The 22,954-nt window shown below is 33.1% G+C and overlaps 1 pseudogene; it reads left to right on the forward strand.

The window, feature by feature from the left end:
- Nucleotides 1–22,954, forward strand: part of LOC149532666 (dihydroflavonol 4-reductase-like) — a 50,349-nt pseudogene that overhangs the window by 20,703 nt on the left and 6,692 nt on the right.

The following is a 22,954-nucleotide window of genomic DNA, read 5'->3' on the forward strand; positions in this document are numbered from 1 at the left end:
CATTAGAATCCATGGTTTGAATAATATAAAGTCTTAGAATCAATCAATACAAAATCCATGGTTTGATTGCTATGAAAACTTAGGACCAATACTAAATTTCATGCTTTGAATGCAATAAAGACTTAGAGTAGTCATATAATGTTTTGTAACTCAACATTGCACTCTTCCTTGGAACATCCAATATAAAAGTCAAAACTCATAAACAAAAAATTAATCAATTTCATTTCTAGGGCTTTTATAATTCCTCAATAAAGTTTGACTCATGAGGCTTCACCAATATGTCACTTTAATGACTTATATAACTATTTTTTGTGTTTGAATTAAGTTATGTCATTATTAAAGGCATACTTTTCCATTAAATATAATGACTCCTCAATAATAATTTATGAAGATAAGTAATAAATTTACAATATAACCATTATAAATAGCTTTATTACTGTTACTATAATTTTAATATCTCATTGATTACTCATCATCTCTCTGTCTCATCTGAACTAGTTGGTCAACCATTGCTTCCATTGCACAACCAACTGCCTCACTAAAAATATTAATGGTTCTCTCTATTAACTTCTAACCTACTATAACTAGTAATTCCTTGAATATTTGATAAAATCAGTAGTGCCAAGGGTCATCACTACGTTGAGATTGGTCCAGGTGCCTTGCCAAATGTAGAAATTTTGGATACATAACTTAATATAAATTGTAAGTTTACCTAACTAAAAAAAATGACGAGCAATCATAAACACTTCTGTACTATAGAAGGGAAAGATCCTCTTGTTTTGCTAGATGGGGCCCTCTAGCCATCAGCCTTAACCTACAAGGCCAATAATAGGTCAATCCAAAAACAAACCATGGTGAGCTAAAATGAGGACATTACACTTTATAACCAATCCTACTTGTCAAAAAACACATAGGACACTTCAACAAACACTTTGACGAGCCCTCTTAACTTCAACGAGCTCTATTCATCTTTAGAGATCCCATTTTTCATCACCAAATCTCCATTAAATGATCTCTAGCTTCTCATGGAGTTCCTATATTAGAAGCTTCATACATTGTATCACTTCCATCATCTGCAATAGCTGGTGATAATCCAGATGTAACCAATGCATGATTGCCAACTAAAGAAATACTAGAGCCAATGTTGAGATCTAACTCCACAATAATAGCTAATGAGTTTCCATGTTTTTTTATCAATGGGTTAATCTATTGAATTATTAGAAAATTTATGAGTCAATAAAAAAACTCATCAAATCAAGCTTGGTGTTATTCTCAATTATAACAACAACCATTTAGGCTAACTGTTCGTAAACTACATATTGATATTTGGTTGAAACTCAATAGTTTGGATGGTGAATCTGATAATGTTTTTATGGTTGTAGAAGAAGAACTCATTTTTAGCATATCCTTGCTCAAAATATTTTCCACAAAAATTAAGATCCACCAAATATTCTACACCTCAAAATAGAAAACAATCAAATGACGCTAGTTGTACACTCCATGTTTACTTTGGTTCTAATTATCTTCCTACCAAATAATAGTATAGGGATTTTCTATAAAACAATGCTACTAGCTGCCACATTTCTAAAATGATCAACTGCATGCCACTATCGACTATACTCTTGCACCTATGCTTGGTGCAAGCACTAGTATATAGTACTTAAGATACCACTGAATATCTAAATCATTATTTTTCAAAGAAGCTGTAAGGCATAATTCGAGTGAATTTAAATACTCCAGGAAATTCCTGAGTGTGGATGTTTCAATTCCTTAGTGTCAAAACTTGAATATAGTTCATGCTTATCATTTCCTCTAGCAATTCTTATGTAAAACATGATTAAAATAATTGTTCCCTTTGATAGCATTAAATAGTGTATATATACAATATTTTTGAAGTTGTTTTGTGCTAAATGAACCTTTTGTGATGAAGTCTTGTAACTATCTTGGTTGGTACAACTATAGATTTCTTATTGGCTTTGTACTAGTACCCAAGATTAACATTGATGACATTTGTAGAATTCCAAGTTTTTCTCTTGTATTCCTATTAATTGCACTTGATTGTCGAATATGTTAAAGAATAAAAAAATGCCAGTTAATTTACAGACTGTAACTGACCTAAATTGCTTGATGTATTTTTTAAATGTTGAGATCCATATATTAAGAATTTTTTGTTTCTACAGGCCAAGCCACAGCTAACAGATAGGTCAAAGCTTCCAACTATTGTGGATCTTGTGATTAAAGAGTTGTTGAACTTGAAATATCTTTAGCAAGTAAGTTGCATGCAAAATATTTCTTTTGAAGGGAATTGACATTATTTTTAAAAATACATTCAGTTTATATAATTTTACTCATGTTTTGGTGGATAAAAACTTAATGTTCTTCCACATTTCTTGCCCATTTTATTGCATATCTGAAATAAGACATAATCTTGCCATTTTCCAATAGCTAAATGTCTTTAACTGTGATTGGAATTTGGCATAAAATGTATTTTTTAGGTTAGATTGTCAGCTAGTTTTGGTTGATCGCCATTTGAAAATTAGAGGTGCTAATCCTTTCATTGAAGATAAAATTTATAGTGCACTACATATCATCACACTTACCCAAAAAAGTTGAGCCAAACATTTGATTATCTAGATTGAAAGTCATTTTCCACTTCATAATCTTAGCAAGAAGAACACCATAAGCGCTTGTGAACCAAGTATTTATGATGAAGCAAGAAGGAAAGAAAAATGAAAAATGTGTTGAGTCGAGAGATAGACATTGGAAAGAAAGCCATTAATTATAAAAAGTATTAAGATCAAGTTTAAAAATAATGTTTTAATTGACAAGCACAAAGCAAGATTAGTAGCTAAAGAGCAACAAATTTTCCTTGTACATCCGTGCATTATCTCCATGATTCCATGTTTGGTCCTTAGCCTCTTTGCAATAACCACATGATCAATGATTGCCAAATAGTGCCAACATACTATGTGGAAAGGCCCTTTCTAGATCATATTTCAATGCAACAATTTATCAAATGATGGCACTTTGAGGGGACAATGGTCATCTTCAATCGTGTGACTTTGTCTCATTACTTCAAATTTGTTAGAGGATATAGAAACTTACTGATTGTAAACAACAGGCATGTTCTTAGAAAAAAAACCCATACTCATTGTAAACAACAGGTATGGACTTAATGCATATTTCATGAGTTGTGGTTCATAAAACCCATACTCATTAGCTTGAATTGTTTGTTTAATACCCAATGCATTGAGGTGAAGCTTACAATTTGAATTTATAACAACCATTTCTCATCAACTTAAATTGTTTATTTAGTACCCATTGCATTGATGTGACACTTACAAGGTTGACGTATTGCAACTTCTTAGAAGGTTTGCCTACTCAATTCCATGATGATCCAACTTTCCTTGATCCTTGGGAGAATGATGCAGGAGCATCAAGGTCAAGGTTGAAGGCATGAGAAGACATTAAGGTCTCAAGATAACCAACATGACCATGTTAGAACAGTTGATGTAATAAGACTCTGTGAAGGTCCTTTTTGATATGTTTGTAATCATTTTAGTTACATTTGAAAACATTAATTAACAAAAACCATATGTGTAGATATAAACATTAATCACAACATGTCCAATTTATTTGTAGGTATATTTTCCTGTTAAGAAAGACACGCCTGAAAATATGAATCTAGAAGAAAATAATGAGACAATGGTTGCATTGTGGGCTCAGTTTCGAAAAAAACTCGATAAATGTTATTGTCCTTGCAAAAAGTGTAAGGATTTAAAGAATCAAAGAATTCTAATCACAACAACCCAGAGCCATTGTAGGCAATATGGTCATGTTGAAGGGGGCCACGATTTTCATCCATTGCTGAATGTGGATTTCCTACTAGAGGAACATGGAGGTGTGAATATCCAAGCTGAGGATAACACTCCCATGGAAGAAGATGATAACATGCTAGAGGACATGATTGAAGAAGATGGTATTGGGGCAAGTGATGAAGAGGCTTACAATGATGGTACTAGTGAATCTGATAATAATGATGAAGATGGTCTTGATATACCTTTACTTGAGAAGGCACATGAGCCCTTATACCCAGGCTCCCAAACAACTCTACTGTTGGCTATAGTGTTGTTGGTGAACTTAAAGGTTATGAATAGCATATCTAATGTAGCAATGTCACGTATGCTAAGGTATGCCATTTTTTTCATCCTCAATGTTAGCATAGAATTACTATTCATTATATTAACAATGCATATTTTTTTTGTAGGTTGATTAGTGAGTTTTTGTTACCACCATCAAACATTTTGCCTCATTCGTACCGAGAATTATCTAACATTATGGATCAGATTGGAATGAAGTATTAGACAATACATGCATATCCCAATGATCACATTCTATATCATAAACAACATGAATTTGCAATAGAATGTCTTGATTGTCATGTTAGTAGATATCGGTCAGATCAAATAACAAAAAAAGTGCCTCACAAGGTTCTTCGGTACATTCCCATTATTCCACATCTGGAACGGGTATTTAGGTGCACTAGCTTGGCACAATTTATTAATTACCATGTATGCAATAGAAGTCAAGATGACATTATGCGAATGCTTGCCAATGATTCTACATTTAAATAGATAGAAGAAATATGGTCACACTTTAAAGAAGAACCTCGTAATCTGAAACTTTCATTGGCGGTAGATGGTGTCAATCCATATGGAGATATGAGATCTGTTTACTCAGTATGGCCTATTTTTGTTATTAACAATAACATTCCTCCTTGGATGTCAATAAAGAGGGAGCACATAATGTTGTCAATGATTGTGCCAGGTATTTTTTTTTTATAGTTATCTAAATTAATTTATAAATAGTGCATGAAAATGGTTATAATAATTACGTAATGTTTATGTTCATTCAATTGCTAGGTAAATACCAAGTTAAAGATATGAACGTGTATATTGAGCCCCTAATTGACGAATTTTTGAAGTCATGGAATGGCATCACTATGTATGACATCTCTAGACCAATAGGACATTGACAATTTCAATTCCATGCAATGCTTGTATGGACAATACATGATGCCCCTGGGCTAACTCATTTTTGCGGTATGTTATATTGTTAAGATCACATATTTTTGGTTTGTTATAGTGCTTACACATTACTATCGAATGCTTAAGTTGCGCATGATAATTTTACATGATTCAATTATACATGATCTTTTAGGTCTTTAGACAAAGAAAAAATTTGCATGTCCAGTTTGTGGTCCGAAGATGAAATGTCATCATTCAAGAAGTTTAGGAAAGAAGGTGTTTGATGAGTTTAGACACTTTCTCCACAATAATCATAGGTATCAATTTTCCTAAAAACATCTTTTCAATGGGAAAGAAGAGACATCATCAAGGCCACAAAGAATGACACCTCATTTATAGAAGTTGGAATACGATCGACTAAATCGTCGAGGTAGTGTCTAATTTATCGTCCAAAGTTTACAATTTCTATTTTGATATTGTCTTATATTTACTAATGCTATAAGTGATGCTCATGAAGTTTTTCAAGGCATCAATGACCAACTTCCTAGAGGAATGAAAAGTTATCCTCCTCAATTCAGTAGGTTACCATACTAAAAGGATCTCCCAATCGCGCATTTGTTTGATGCTATGCATATTGGAAAGAATGTAACAAAGACACTATGGAAAATGTTGGATGGAAGGCATGATAGAGAACAAATTGCTAAAATTTATATTGACATTCATGAATCTAATCATGCACTAAAAGTTTTCATTGAATCAAATAGGAATGGAGATCGCATAAATACAAGTGCCCTTCCTTGGTTATTAACGAAGAAACAAAGTGATGCATTAAAAGAAGTCATAAAAAAAACAAAATTTCCAACAGGATTTGCTGCAAATATAAGCACTCTTCTATCAAAGAAAGGTGATTTTGGGTCAGGATTGAAAACACATGATTGGCATACCTTCCTCAAGGTAAGTCATGTTTTCTATTTACAGTATATTTGTAATATTGAAAAGTACCAGTTGCATTATTTATTAGTATATTGAAATGATCATTTTTTAATGATTGCAGTTCACCCTACCTCTATCCCTTCCACAATAGTTTGACAACAATATTAAACAAGTTATATATGATCTTGGAAAATACATGAGGTTAGAAGAGTGTTTTTTCTTAGATTTGTAGCTTTTTATCTGAAATCTATTGTATAATTTTATTTGAAATCTCCTCTATGTGTTTTTGTGTGTTGAATCTCATTTAGGTGGTTATCATCTAAAGAAATTGATAAAAAAGAAATCAAATATTAGAAGAGAAAAATTCCATAGCTTATGTGTGAAATGCAAAAGTGTTTTCCTCCAATGTTTTTCAATGCTCAAGAACACTACCTCATACATCAAGTTGAGGAGATTGAATTGTGTGGACCTGTACAAGCTAGATTAATGTGGATGGTTGAGAGACATTTGAAATTTATGAAGGGCTAGATATATCCCTCTATCATAGAACATCCTGAGGGTTCTATGATAGAGGGATATATGATATACCAGACCATGGTGTATATCAGTGAATATCTTCCAAAGTTTGCAGCAGGTATCCATCTAGATCGCATTTGGGATCCCAACTATAATGACAAATTCAAAGGGGAGTACCTGACGGGGAAAGGTAGATTGAGGAGAGTGAGAGGTAATTATAAGTTTTTTTTTGTAATTTAACAATTCTTATCCATCATCAATATATATAAGTTGTTTCTAACTGGTGTAATTGTCTTCTTTATAGTTGGTCGTGAGTGGGATGCACTACACTTGTATATTGCAAACAATCTTTGATTGGATGATAGTGTGGATTGAACAGTCTCAAGAAAATGTTCGCTCATTAACATGGGATGGTGTTGCATTGTTGGTTAAAGAAGCTCATCGTAATGGAGATCCCAATGTTATGCTAATGGTACTTGATCTAATATATGGCTTAAGAGATACAAAGGTATGCATAAGATTACTAATCATGAGACATAAGTTTAATATCAACTCACAGATCAATGAGAAGATTCTTGACATGTTTGAATAATTGCAGGTCAAACACCACAAAGCTATGTACTACCATGGCTATAAATTCCACACAAAAGAGTTAGATGAAATGAAGAAAATGTGTAGTTTCAGGATAAGTGCTATCTTCACGGTCACCAATATTTCATCTAGAATTGACATACATCCTCAACAATCTAAAAATTGATACTATGGCATTTTGGATGATATACTTGAGTGCGAATTTAATTCATTCAAAATAGTTCTATTTTTCATCAAATGGTTTATGTTACGACTAAATCGAAATGATCTCGATAGGACCATTATTGAACATGACAGTAGATTTACTATGATTAATACAAGGTCATTTGAGCCAGTCAGAAATGAGCCCTATGTTCTTCCAAGTCAATGCGAGAACGTGTTTTACTTTGGTGTTCCAGATAAACCAAGTTGGTCATTTGTTGTTAGACATGACCCAAGAGGAAGGCCGGTAAAGTATAATGTGATCAAAGAAAAGACATTGAAGAAGCACAAGAGGAAGTAAATGATTATCAGGAACGACAGTTACCCAGTGATGAAGAAGAAGAAGATGGTGATGATTTTGGTCATGCTAACGATAATGGTGATAATGATGATGATGATGTTGATGACAATCATGATCATGGTGACGAAGATGGTGATGATAGTGATCAAGAGGATGATGATGGTGATGAAGAGTGTGGTGGTGAAGATGACGATCAAAGTGACGAATACGATGATGGTGATGATGATGATGACATGGATGAGGATCATGATGATCAATGAAATCTTTAGGTATGATCAATGTCAACTATGATGGGGTCTTGTATGACCAAATATTTCTTTCCAAACCATATGTGCACATATAAACATTAAGTAGAACATGTCAAATATTTTTTTAGATATAAACATTAGTTACACTAAATTTTTAACTGAAGACAAATTATTTAAAAATACAATCTACTTTATTATTAATATTTTTTTTGGTAAGTCTATTACTTTAATTTCGTTGCTGATTTCTAAGACTTACTAATTTTTTTCACAGGGCGATATGGATGCACCATGTCAGACACCTTCAGTAGAGGTAAACATTAATTATTGTAAATTTTAATGTTAATATAGAAACAAATGTCGTATTATTATGTTCTTTTCTTTATGGCTTTGGAGTTATTTTGATGAAAGTATACTAATATTTGATGTCACAAATGATAGGAAAAAGCTATAATGATCGCTGATCAAATGCAATCTGAAGTACAGGCATCATATCTACATGACATTGGCCTTAGTACTGACCCTATATTCATCACCCAAAAAATTACACAAAGATACACTGATGAGCTTGTTCAAATTATCATCAAGGGTTATAGAAGTGAGGAGAAAGAGGCACTGAGAATAGAATTGGACCGTAGAATCCAATCTTTGAAAGTAAGTAGTAATTCGACTAAAGCAGTAATAGAAGTTCAATACATAATAATATTTTATAGTATCTTATGGATCATGATCTCTAATTTTATGTGTTCTTGTATAGACATATGTGCTAGTTGCGAATCACATGTTGAACATGGTCAGGGTTGTTTCACAGTACCTTTGTGTAAGTAACACTTTGTTTGTTTTGATCAACATTATAACACTTACCTTTTTTTTTGTCGACGTTTCTCGCTAGTATCCCATTTGATCTTTATCCATTGAAAATGTCTTTGCTAACAATATTCTATTCTTCAGCTCATGATGAAGTGCGGACTCCTCCTTCAGTTGGCAGTCCATTATTGTCTGTTGCATTATCAATAACAAGGACCATGCAAACATCATTGTCTATGCCCAGTAGAACTGGTAAAACCTTGTTTTGCTATATTTTGTAATGTGCTATATTTTGTAATGTCTTTCTACAAGTTGATGAACAATGAAGTAGCACATTAGTGCTTAAATGATGTCTACAGAAGCTTGCATACACACAAACACATGCTTAGACACACCACGCATACATACATACATACATATATATATAGCCACACATAGAGAGACATGGACATAGGCAGGGAGGTAGACCAACATATATTAGCACTAAAATTGTCATTTAATTGTTATGATGTTTTAGTTGATAGAGCAACAGAGAGCACTACTACTGAAGCTGATCCATTTCCTGGAGCAGTTCATATGATTAGTACTGGTTCGTATGAAGGGACATTGTTGCTGAATAAGAAAACTATGTTTCCATTAAGAGAACGAAAGCTTCCAGGTGCTTTAAAATTGATATTATTTAAAGTGTAAATTTAGTTTACTTTTACATTACTCATTTTGGATTGATAAATCCTTTATATTTTTGTAGGTAATAATGCTTTCTTTGAACATCTTTTTCATATGACATTGAGACTGTTTGGACCCACCATACGTAAAAGGTACGAAGTTTCAAATCATTGCTACATAATTTTTCTTTTCTTCTATTTATTTTAATATATTAAAGTTATTGATCTAACAATCTATTTTTTTAAAAAAAGGTCGAATTTACAAGCTGGGGAATTAAAAAATCAGCTGATTGCATCCATTAAGGAGAAATTTGGGAAAAACATTTTTGACACTGGCCTACTTCTAAAAAGAGTAGCAAAGCATATAAAGATTGTGAGGGATCAATAAAGAAGGGGTCTTAAGGATAACCCAAAGTACAACCATCCTCCTATGATTTCACCGATGGAGTGGAATGAAATAATAGAAGATGCAGAGGAGAAAAGGCTATGTGAAGATAGAGATAATGTAGCAACATAGGGCAAAAAGAGGTATGTCATTATAGTATTAAGTACATTGTAATCATGCACTAATTATTGATATTTGTAAATATATAATCTAAGATGTTTGAAATTGTTCATAGATTGCAGGACACATCCGTGGCTACAAAAGTGAGACAAGAAAAGGTTGGCCAACACAAACTTGGCTTTGGTGGCTATATGAATCTGTAGTCACGACTTGTAAGTAGAGCAATGAATTTTTTTTTTTTTAATAATATAATGCTGTAAACAGTTTTGTTTAATGAAACCATACATGGAAAGTTGACATTATCAAGCAAAAACCATAGGGCACAAATTTCAATGTGGAGGTCACAGATGAAGATAGAAAAATTGCCTTGAAGGAAGGCTATAAAGTTGTGGTTGCATGCCTATGTGAAGAATCTGTAAGCCTTGCCCAAGAATCTAGTGCACCAAATGATATCTCACAGGTAAATTGGTCAGATGAAAAGTAAATGAAATTAAATAGTTGAGAAGATTTTTTTTTGGTATTAGTTTTAAACGTAAATTGACTACATAACAATGTGCATAACATTTTACTATAGCCTTCATATCCTACCACAGAACCTGCTCCTAACGAAGGCAATGATGTGCATTATAGTGGTGGAGGTATTAATTTGCTATTGAAAATTAATTATGCAATTATGAATACAATTTAACATCTTCAATTGGAATTTGACGTGTATCCTTTTTTTGAATATTTCAGAGCATGTTGAACATCATGTTGAAGGATTGGACCATGTTCCAAGTGTTCAACATGTTGACACGATGGCAGATCAAAATGTTAATGTACATGATGTGGCATTTTCAAGTAAGAAAAATGCATTTTATGTTGTACTCATACTTAATTACAAACTTGTAATAGTTAGAAAAAGAAAAAGAGTATGCCAATTTATCGCATTCACTTGTTCTTGCAACAGAGCCCCCTTTAGTGCAGAAACCTCCTACTCCTCCAAAGAGAAGGAGCCATCATAATTTGACATTACACATGCTAGAAGAGGAGGAGAATGAAGCAGATATGAATGTCCCTATGAGTGCTTTTCTTAAGAGAGCTTAGAAAAACAAAAAAAAGAAATGATGTTTTAAAAATCTTCTTTGATAAACCTTGTTGGATAATGAAAGAAATTTGTTTTAAGCAATTATGTATGAATGATGTGTATTAATACATATTTTTATTTTATGTTAATGAATATTGTTATGTGTTAATGAAGTTTTGATTAGTATTGTGTATTAATAAATTTTATATCATATTAATGAATGTTATGTGATTGTATTGATTGAATGTTATAGTTCATAAATGGATGAATGAATGAATGAAGTATGTAATTAGATGATAATGGGTACTTTAGATTGATGTTAGGGGGAGGGGGGTGAGGCCAGATGAGCTTCCACCTTCATGTGGTTGGCCTTGTTAAGTAGAGAATATTATAGTATTCTTGAAACCAAGTGAAGCTCAAATTTGTTAAGTCTTCAAACACACATCCCAATTCTCTTTAACGAGACTAAAGTTTTTTCACTTGTAATAGTCTCATTGCAGTCATCTTTTGGTTCCTTGAACATATAGTTCTTGCTTAGTTTAAATCCCAATTATTAGATATTTGTCCACATTGGAGTTAGTTTGGCATAGAAACTTGCATATTTTATTATATATATTTAGTCAACTGAAAGCAATGTAGAAAGCATTCACATAGTTGATGTCTAACAAAAGAAGACAAGATGCATTTACTATTTAGCATGGAAATCCTTGTAGGTGAATTATGTGTGTATGTACACACACACACACACACACATATATGTATGTATGTATATAACTTCAAACAATGTGTAGACTCAATTAGCAAGAGATACCAACCTCAAATATTGCAATGGAGAAGGAACTAACCTTTGAAATGCAAAGTGTTTATAATGTAGGTAGATTTTCCTTAGATCTCCTTCGAGGTCTTCAACAAATCTGTCTTGTACTTATGAATAATCCACCAAGATTTGAAATAGTGTTTTTCAATAAATGCTCTAAACTTGGAATATACCTTCATAAAATTTTTGCCTTAGATCTGCTCATCATATTCAAAATAAGCCTTCACATGTCTGTTCACTTAGGTCTGATTTAGGTCTTCCACAAATTTGGCTTATAATTATGCTCTTGAATCTCTTAAAATCTTCTTTGTATTCAAATGATATTTAATGAATTGATTGATACAAATTTCCTCATACTTGAATCCAAATATCATTGTCATTGCCAAACATAACACAGACATAAAATCATTTTGGTTATTAGCATGTTATACAAGTTAGTCTTATCTTTTTCGTTTTCACAAGTCATGCACTTATGCATCTTTGGGATATCCACAAGCTATTAGAGATGTTTGGATGGTTCATGTCCTTATTTTTTTTGTGTTGTTTGTAGGGTTTTTTCCATGAAGTCTAAGGATAGACATGTTGGATGTTTGTGATAGACATGTCCACCTATAAGAAAAGTATCAAATGTAGAAAAAATGCAAAGAAAAGCTTGTAAGGGTTTTAGGTGTGTTTAGGCCTAGTACAACTTGTAAGGGTTTTAGGTGTCTTTGGAAGGGTTAGTGAAGTTATAAAACCTTTGAAAAGGTTAGTGAAATATATTAAAGACATATATGATTGTAAGTTGTCGAAGTTGACACTTTGTGTCAACTTAGACAACAAATTTTAGTTTATAACTAACTGGTAACAGTCAGATAGTTAGACAGCAGTGGTTGTTTACTATTGTTTAGTTATTTAGAAGGGATTTTTTGAGTGTTTGGGGGAGAAGTAGAGTTGGGTTGGTGAGACAAGGCATTGTAAAAAAAATTATAATCAATAAAATAATCCTGTTCTCTGCAATTCAGTCTCTATCCCGTGGAACAATGAGTTCCTACGATGTATCAAATGCATTTTGACTAATATTTAATGTGAGAAAATTTTATTATTTTTGTTATCTCGTCCACTCATTCTTTTAATTTTCATTATAGGTTGAGTAAGGAATAATAGACTAGTACATTCAAACCAGTGATTGGTTAGGCACAGTCAACTGTATGTATTCTGAAGTTTCCCCAATGTAGATTCTCTCCTACCACCTATAGTCACTATTATTGGTAGGAGACAAGGAGCTTGTGATAATTTATTTGTACTATATTAACCAAATCCAAGACAGTGGGAAAACTTGGTGCAAGTGCAGTGTTGGATGGTAATTGCTGATGGAGGTTTAGCTTGGATTAGACACCAGTCTAATAGACAGTGGATCATTTCATGTTTGAAGATGTTTGGGGGGTGAATCCTTCATGTTTGGGGGGTGTCTCTGTTACCAAAAATGAGATAGTAGAGCACTGCTAGTGTTATGATGGGCAAAATATGTCTTTCATTGTGATAGACTATTTCTAAGTCATCTGTGTTGTTTCTCGCTATTGTCAAGTAGTCTTTATTTTCCTTGAGACTGTGAACAAAATTATCTACCATTTTTGCTAATGATAAACTTTTGACTTGAACAATGATAAAGTTTATAAGTAATCATTATAGTGGAACAAATTTTGACTTGTTCAAAAAATTTAGTCGAAGGTGTTGGAATTGATAGTGAACCCCAAGCTACTAGAAATCACCTGCAACCAAAATGCATGTTACATCTATGTCTGAGAGAGAATATGATCCAAAAAGCATGCCTACTTTGGTGATTTGGCTATTATTGTAGCACTACAAAGTGTCTTATAGTGACACTCAATAATGTGGGCTAAGTGGTGGGCACAAAGAGGAACAAGAAAGGATCTATACAAGTGCATGGTGTAGTAGAATTCAAAAATGAAATTATCTTAGTTTCATTTTGATTATCATCTGTTACCCTCACATACATACACAACTCACTTCAATTCTTCAATGCTCTCAAACTTATACACATCCCTTATTAGCAGATCTGGTCATAATTCTCCTAAAATTTACAAATATTCCCGGAAATAGCAGCTACCTTAGACTCAAGAATTAGATATAAATGAGTTGAGACCAGCATTTATAATTCTTGAATAGGATTGAAAATAATTTTGATTTTGTAAGATGATTTGATATGCAGCAGCAGAATTCATCCTTGTTTACTTCTGATTTATAGGTACAGTGCCTTATCCATTGGGCAAGAAATTGACTATTGGCGGGAGATCTAATTCAAATAACTTGTATAAGAATTAATCAACTGCAATCACCCATCTCCATTCTTATGCAATATCCCTTTTATGAACTCATAAACCCTAATAATTTACTGAAGCATTTATATAATTACTTGAATTAAAAGCAATAATAAAACCAACATACAACCCATCTAGACTGCATTCAGCCAAATAAGCCTTATTTAAATGACTTCAAAGTAAACAAAAACATAAACTGGAGATAGAAATTGATGACACAGATATAGTGTAAATACCCCTTTGTATTATCCTTTTCATATGACTAATACAATAACCAATAGAAAACCAATTGAATGCCTAGAATAGATTGCCATTTCTATCATTTCAATTTGCTTATTAGAAAGTACAATGGAAGCAAACTCAAAACCTTTGCATACTATTGGACAAATTGAATATGTAATCTTCTTGAAAGAAACAAAAAATTACACAAGTCTCAGACCATCACAATGCCTTGAAAACTCATTTATATAGCATGAGTTGCAACAAGAAAAGGGCGATTGTGATCTGACAAGTGTCCAAGGAACAAAGCATCATACAAAAGACAAAAACAATGACAATAGAATGCCGAGCATATCAAATATTCCTTCAAGTAGGCCCATTCCAATTTCTATTGTGAATCATCAACTTTTGATTTGTCTCTCATTATTTCAGCTCCTCAGAATACGTGGCTACTAAGCTAGCCAAAGAAGGATGATCTTGTGATACCTCCAAATTGGTTTTCTCCTGTGGGTTCTCACTGCTTTCACCCTGAGCAAGCGTTATTACCTTTTCCCCTTCTTCTTTTTTTAGTTCTAGTGCAGAGGTGTCAATAACCTGCACCTCACCTTCTTGTTTCTCATCATCATCTGAACTGTCCTCCTCTAACTACTTGTCCAACAGAAGATTTGCCATCCAAGTGTCAAATTGTATATCATCTGACCAGCTGAACTATAGGATATCATTTTTCTTTTTTAAAATATAACCAGCCTCCTTTTCAAAACCAACAAATTCTTGCTTCAAAGAATCAAAAAATAATTGGACTTTAACCAATTTCTTTGTCGTGGTGGCCCACCAGGCATGCCCCTTTTCATTAATAACTTTATTTATCCTTGTGCAGAAAAGGTCATCCAATTCTTTACTCCACTCTTCCTTATTTTTCAATTTCTTCTTTCTATCCAAGGCATAAGGAAATAGATCAAATTTTTGATTCTTGTACTTATTCAAATAAGAAACAATTTTCAGTTGCAGAGCAACTCTCCTGTTATCACAATCTGACAGGTCATTAGCAATATCATACAATTTTTCAACATGGTCATTGGAAGACTTTATAACTGAATAACATTGAAGGGTGATTTCCTTTTCCCTTCTTCCCCATTTATTAACAATAGGCTTCAGGGTATCATCATGAGTTTTCAATTCCTCCCATATATCTATTACTTTTACCAACTGATCAAAGAATAAGGGCCACTCAATTTTGTCCACTAAATACATTAGAGCCTTTCTAAGCTTATCCTCATACTACGTATTTAACTCTACATGTAAGGCCCATAGTTTTCTCTTCTCTTCTTCAAATTCCTCAGCTGTATAATATTCAGGCCTTTGAGGTGTGTTTGGTATCTCTACAAGGGGGGTGGATTTAAAAGGTTCCACTGGAGGATGGGGGTATGTTATTCTTGGCCTTGTGGATTTCCCCATTGCCTTGTTTTCAAGTTCAATTCTCCTTTTTACCTCCCTACTATAGGCCTCAAGAAGTGTTTCATATTTATTCTATAACTCAGACATAACCTGTTCCTCCTTCTTAGCAGTGGCCAACACAAACTTAGAAGAATCCACATTCCAATATGCTGCCTGTACATGTGAAGTGTTAGCAACCCTTCTTACAAGTATATTTCCCATCAACCTAGACTCATCTGATTGTGATGGTGTGGCTCTAGATCCCTTTCTCAATGACCAACTGACCAATGCAACTTGATCTTAAATGAATGAAGTGCCTTGGAAGTCTCTTCTATTTGGGTCTTGCAACTCCAATCTACTTGAAACAGAATTGAAAATTAGTGCATCTGCAATATCCCAACTGGGCAATAATAAAATGTTAGATGCCTTTATCATTTTCCTCCCTCCTCAGGGCTTATATTCTATAATTCCTTCATCATTTCTTTTTTAATTTTATTTTTCATGGAAGTTTCATCCATTTCTGGATGCTCTATTTTCATCTTTTTACATTTCTCCTCAAAAATGTTCATGCTTGTCCTCCATGCAATCTGCTGAAAAGCCCTTGGTTTCACAAAATTGTCATCAGTCAAAAATTGATGACTTTCCTACTCTAATATAGGGTCCAACTCCCTACCTCTATAATCAGCTATTGTTAGATCCAAACTTGGGAGAGGAAGTTCTGGAGGGTTACCTTCATCTAATTCTGCTTGAGTAATAAAAATATCTCCCTGTGATCCCATTTGTTCAACCTATTCACCAGTGAGCTGCTCTTCTCCAATCCTCAAAGGGGACTGGGTCGGTGAATATTCCTCATCTTGAGGCCTTTCTTCTGTCATTACCTTTTGCCTCTTAGGACTAGGCTCTTCAGGTCTCTCCTCTTGGGCTATACTGCTAGATCCTATTATTTGTTTGGCCTTGTCTATAGGAAACCTTTTATTCTGAATTATAGTATATCCAAGCCTCTTTTGTACAATTATTTTATTAGTTCTCACATTTGGAGTGAAAGCCAACCTCCTCATGACCTCTCTGGCCTTATTAGGATATGAATCAATAAAAAATTGTTTCTTTTCATTCATGACCTCCATTATTTCAGGGAAGGTATTCATGAGCTTACTTATTTTTTCAGCCTCTGTAATAGCATTATCCAAAGGATTATATTTATTATCAAAACAATGAATGAATTCTAAGACTCGGGAATAAACTCTCCATTTTTCCTTTTTAGTTTCCTATTCCTACAATGATAATTCATTCCTTATAATATCCTTTGGATAATAAGAATCATGCTTGACCGGTCCCAACTTGATTCTATGCCTCAACATTTGATTGAAAAATCCTTCATAATCACAAAAACGGGGATGAGAGATAGCCATCATATACTACTCCACAATTTTATGCAAAAATATCCATCCCCCTTTTGTAATCACAAATTGATGGGCCACTATGTAGGTAGGGAAAACTGACCCTAATTGCCTTTTCAACAAAAAAATTTCTTCCACTCCTCCTAACTGCCATAAAACTTCAGCCATTCCCACCTTCAAAGGAACTTGGTAAGGCAAAACATGAGGGTTTCCCTTGAAACCATAGATTCTAAAAATAGTAGAAATAGGGTAGGGGATGATATCTCCCCAATTATGTGAAACTTTCAAGTCATGGGGGTTATCCATAGGCTTGATGAGACTCATTAGTACCCTAGGAATTCTAGGATTGTCACTCAATATGAGGTATCTCAATTTAGCAGCAAAATATCTATCAAATCTGACAAAACTAGCATTACTTGCATCCCAGGTCATATCTGCACTCGACAACTAGACTGGAAGTATTTCCCCATTCTCCTCTCTATTTAGTTCCATCTCATTACCAAAATATGTCACTCCTTTGAACAAAAACATATGCATTAATAGAGAGTAGTGACCAAAATTTTTTGCCACCTTGACCTTCGCAATCCCAACTAAACCAATGTGAATTTCTTTAGCCAAAAAGGAAGCAAAATAAAAAATAACATCTATACCAAAGGAAGCACTCTGAACCATCATGTACATGAAACCAATGGGCATAAATTCTTGCTCATCTTCACCAAAAACTCAGCATAAGGTCCTATATATCTCTACAGCCCGAGAAGTGAAAGGAATCTTCTTAAAAGGCTCTCTAGAGGTTGTAGTAATTACTGGCAAAGTTCCTATTGTACCAATATGTGCCCTTAGTGCACCTCCCCTAATTACATCCTTCTTTGCTTTATATTCATTCTCTAATTCTAGCAGATTGATTTGCACATGGTAGTCTGATAATGGTTCCAGGTGAAAAACCTCTCTAATTTCTTCAGGAGTAATCGAGACTAGAGGCACACCATCCTTTCTTCTTACAACCCTAATGGCTTGGTCATAATTCTTAGCAATGGCTTCAAGCAAATCATAATCCATGAAAACACTTGGGACTACTAACTTTCCCAAATCAAAATTCCAGACATTAGCATGCAGGGCAAACAATTTTCTTTCCAAAAACCACTTTTTAAACAAGATAAAGCTAGTTTGAGTAGTTTTTGCATCCCTGACCTAGTTCCCCTTGTGATATAGGCCATCACCAATTTTAAGCCTAGGGTTTAAGGAAATTAACTTTTTAACTTGTGCAGGCTGTACAGTAGATTTTGGGAGTAATTCTAATAAATCATCATAGACATTCCTATCCATATAATTAATTTTCCCAAAGAATGGTTTCTTAGGAGGCATTTTGACAGTATTGAGAGAATTGGAATGCCACAGAGGTTATAATATGAGTACTTACTTGACTTGCTGAACTTGTTCTTCTCTGAACTTCTAAAATTTCTCTCAAACGACAGAAGAATAGTTTCACATCTTTACTAGGCTTAACACGACACAATCAATTAGGCTCTTGTGCTCAGAAAATTTGCAATCTCTGTTCGCTTGGGATTGGAATTAATGAAAATCTCTTTGTTATACTCTGTTTCTCCCACACGCGAAGCTTTCACTTATCATAAATGCACCAAACAAAAAATAGAGTGGCGTCGCACTTTCTTTTTTAAACTTGTGCCATTGATCCTTGAAAAATCCTACGATCTGGGAATGACACCTAAGATGACTCAGCTTTCTTCTTAAGACATTGGTATTCAAGCCAATAAAACACCTCCACCTATACCTTTCCTTTAAGGCTGGTGCTTCAAATCGGGCCCATGGATGACTATGTACACGTGTCATCAACTTGCTAACTCGTTATACATAATTCTCAAGCACCTTTCCATAGTGAGCTAGCGATGATCACTGATCTTACTTTAATTGTGTGGTAGACAATTGAAACAACCTTTAAGAACACGATCGTGGGTCCATTGCTCGTTAAATTGCTATACCTAATTTTTGCACATCTCTTTATAGTGAGTCAACGAGCATCATCGATCTAGGCTTGATTTTGTGGACAACAATTTTACTTCAATAGTGGTGGGCCACACTCGCTAACTCGCTATAGTTAACTTTCAAGCACTTCTTCATAGCGAGTCAACACCACCCTTTGATCCCGGGTCAATCTCACGATCAAAAATCTTCGTACATAGTACACAGGAAGTGGGTCCATGATATCACTATCCATGATATGGGCCCTGCAGATTTCTACCAAGCATTGGTTGAAAGTTCGACCAATGAATAACAAAAAATGTGCTGACAATTCCAGCATTTTTCGACCACCGTATTTGTCAAAATTTTGACCAACCTATTGGATGGTTGAATTTTTGACCAAAAAGTTTTCGACCAATGCCATCTAGTTTTCTAGCATGCATTGGTCAAAATTTCGACCAATGTCCTACAGATTTCTACCAAGCATTGGGCGAAAGTTCAACCAATGAATAGTAGAAAATGACCTAAGAACTTCAACATTTTTCAACCAATGTATTGGTCAAAATTTTGACCATCGAGTAGGTTTGTCAAATTTTTGACTGGAAAATTATCAACCAATTCATTGGTCAAATTTGGTCGAAGTTTGGTGGAAAAATGGGTCAAAAATTCAACCAATAAATGTCGAAAAATGAGCCCAAATGTACTAGTGGCAAATCTCTTGACTACACCAAAGATCCTGAGGTAATACAATCTATTTTTGTCGCATGCCTGTATGTTGTGGTCAATGGTTTCAGTGAGATCATTTTAGTTTTATTGAGAAGAATTAAATTAATTGGAATGTGTGGTGGAGGTGGATCTTGAAGGATTATTATCAAAATGGAAGCATCAATGAATGTTGATAACTCTTGAATTGAGAGTTCTGTTTGGCAACAGGAATACAAGTGGAATAGGCATATTTATATTCGTAAAATTTTGAATTCTCTATTTAGATACACCAAATCAGAATTGGAATAGTAATAAATTTGGAATACGTATTCCAATTTTGGCCCAAAAATGAGGATTTGTTATTCCTAGTCCAATTTTTTAAGTTTAAAAAACATAAATTTTTGAGTCCATGAATTCCGCATCAAATTCTGGTGAACCAAACAAAATTTGGAATACGTAACCCCATTTTCTATTCCAGAATAAATATTCCTATTCCCATTTTTATATGTATGTTGTGCTTGAGGTTGATTTCTTGATTTATAGAATTTACAACTCATTTTATTATTTGATAGGGAAGGATTTGATAATTCTTTAATTGAGATCTGACAATATAAATGATTATTATGTTCTAGTTAAGGTTAATATTTTATGAAGTATTTGATATCATCTAGAGTTGATTTTGTTATTTGATATGAAAATCTAAGTCAATGTTAATAAATATTCAAATAATTTACAAGTTGTGATCTAGATGATTCTTTTTATGAAGTATTTTCTATCATTCAAAATTTATTTCATTGTCTAGTATAAAAAAGTTCTCAATATTATAACTCTTCAACTCAAAATTCAATATATTATTATTAACATAGTAGATTTTTTATAAAAGATTTTATTTCATTTAAAAAAAATTATTTATACAAACATGTAAAAAAATAAAAAGTGTAAAATTTAACTTTCTTAGCACTAGCTCTCCTTCCTTTCTCTTTTATTAGGCTGGTCTTATCCAACCCACCATAGAAGGAACTCTGGAAATCCTAAGAGTGTGCAAGGCAACTAAAATAGTGAGAAGGGTAATCCATGCTTCATCCATTATAGGAGCTATTCCACTTACTCAGATGGAGAGTTCAAAGACAAGCTTGACGAATCATGCTGGACCCCTATTAATTATATAAGAAATGAGAAGCCTTCATACTAGGTAAGCTGGCAATATAATGAGCAGTTTAGTGTTTGGTTTTATGGACTTTCTTGTTTATTTAGTTATAAAATGGGTCTATAAATAAGTAAACCATGTAAAGATAAGATTTATTTCTTAAAAATGTATGATACACATATTATAATATGTATGGTGTTTTGTTTATATAGAAAAGATATAATAGTTTTTTAGAAAACATTTTATAATAGGTGACTTGTTTATAAATATGAAAGAATATATGATGTGTAGAAAAATTTGTTACTTAATTTATTAATAAAATTTTCAAATAAATTAGATTAAAGAGTTTTTCTAATTTTAATCTTATAGATTTTTAATTTAGAAAATATTATTATTTGTAAGAAATATACTTAATGAATATATTATAAAAATATTTAGAAAGATTTGATAACTATATGCTGATTTGCAATGATTCAACCATTAATAATATTTTAAAGTTTATCTAATCTTTAAAAAGTCTCTTCAATAGTAATGCATCAAAATTTACTAAATATACAATTATAATATTGAATTCTTTCCCTTTAAAGGTTCTCAACTTTTTCCTTAAATTACTTATTGTTCAAGATATTAGTTTGTGTAATAGTAAACAAGATTTTTCAAAATCTCCAAATGAAATGTGTGAAGATAAGATTGTATAATTAAAAGCTTTCTATCCTTCAAAAAAATTCCACCATTAGTCCTCAACTTTTAACTTTTTCCAGAGTATGCAACTTTCTGACTTAAACATTAGGTCATATTATTTCTCTGTGTCAAATGGGATGACAACTTTTATAATGTGTATTTAGCAATAATTATAATTCAAAATTTTATTATTTTGATGATTTTGATGAAGAATTCAAATTCATTTTGTGTAGAATCAATTTTATTGTGATTAGCTGAAAACAATAGAAAAACAATAATAGATTTCTGCAATTCAAAAAGTGAATTTGAACAAAAAATTTATACAATGTTTGAAGGATCCCAAGGGTCACTATGACCATTGGAAATGAAGATGAAAAGTCTACAAGTTCTTTCATTACAAAAGAAAATGTAAAATACTAAAACATAGAAAATACCCAAAAATTTAGATTTGATATTTGTCCATTTCTACTTTACCAACATCATTTGCACCTTCTTGATCAATTAAAAATGTTAATTATTTAATAATAAATACTATACTGTGTTTGCATTCTCTAATCATTAATTTTTTTGGTCAATTTTTCTGGTCAGATCTATTACATAGCAAAAACGTTAGCAGAGCAAGCAACTGCTGAATATGGAAGAGATTAGCAGATGCAAGTGATAACATTGTTGCCAGCATTAGTAGGTGGACCATCATTCACTCCAACCTTTTCTTATAGCTCTTTTATCACGTTGGCCTGTCACAGGTACCATCATTACATTTATTGAGCTTCACAAAACCATGAATTTCTTAGTTAAAATTTTCAATTAAAGAGTTGAAATTAAAAAGTTCAAAGTATATTGGAAGTGGACCTTTTCCATTTAAATTGTTTGATCTTATAGATATCATTGAAATTACTTTCCTCCCGATTGTTTTCAGAATTATTTGATCTAATTGAAGTCATTAAAATTCTTTCAACCCATTTGATCATTTCCACTGAAACTCTTAGTCATTTCTCTGTGCCATGAATAACCCATCTCAGGAAACAAAAATAGCTGTGAAGTATTAAAAACATTTCAATCTTTGATGGGGTCTGTTCCATTGGTCCACGTGGAAGATGTCTGTAATGCTGCCATTTCTTGATGAAGAGTCCAAGTGCACGTGGCAGGTATGTTTGCTGTTCAGACATTCTATCGCTTGCTGACATGGCAAGAATTTTTCATCAACACTATCCAAGCATAATGTTGGAAATTTAAATGTCAATTCTTGCAGGTTGTCCTCAAGCCCCACGCCCATCTAACCTATCAAGTCACCATAGGCATCCATGAACGACAGTATTTATTTTTGGTAGGTGAGATTTTTTAGATCAAAAAAAGAGGGGGAAAATGGAATGTGACAAAAGGAATATTTATTCAT

The sequence above is a fragment of the Cupressus sempervirens genome, chromosome 10, assembly GCF_028749045.1.
Source record: "Cupressus sempervirens isolate cs-2001-9-10 chromosome 10, ASM2874904v1, whole genome shotgun sequence".
NCBI lineage: Eukaryota > Viridiplantae > Streptophyta > Pinopsida > Cupressales > Cupressaceae > Cupressus > Cupressus sempervirens.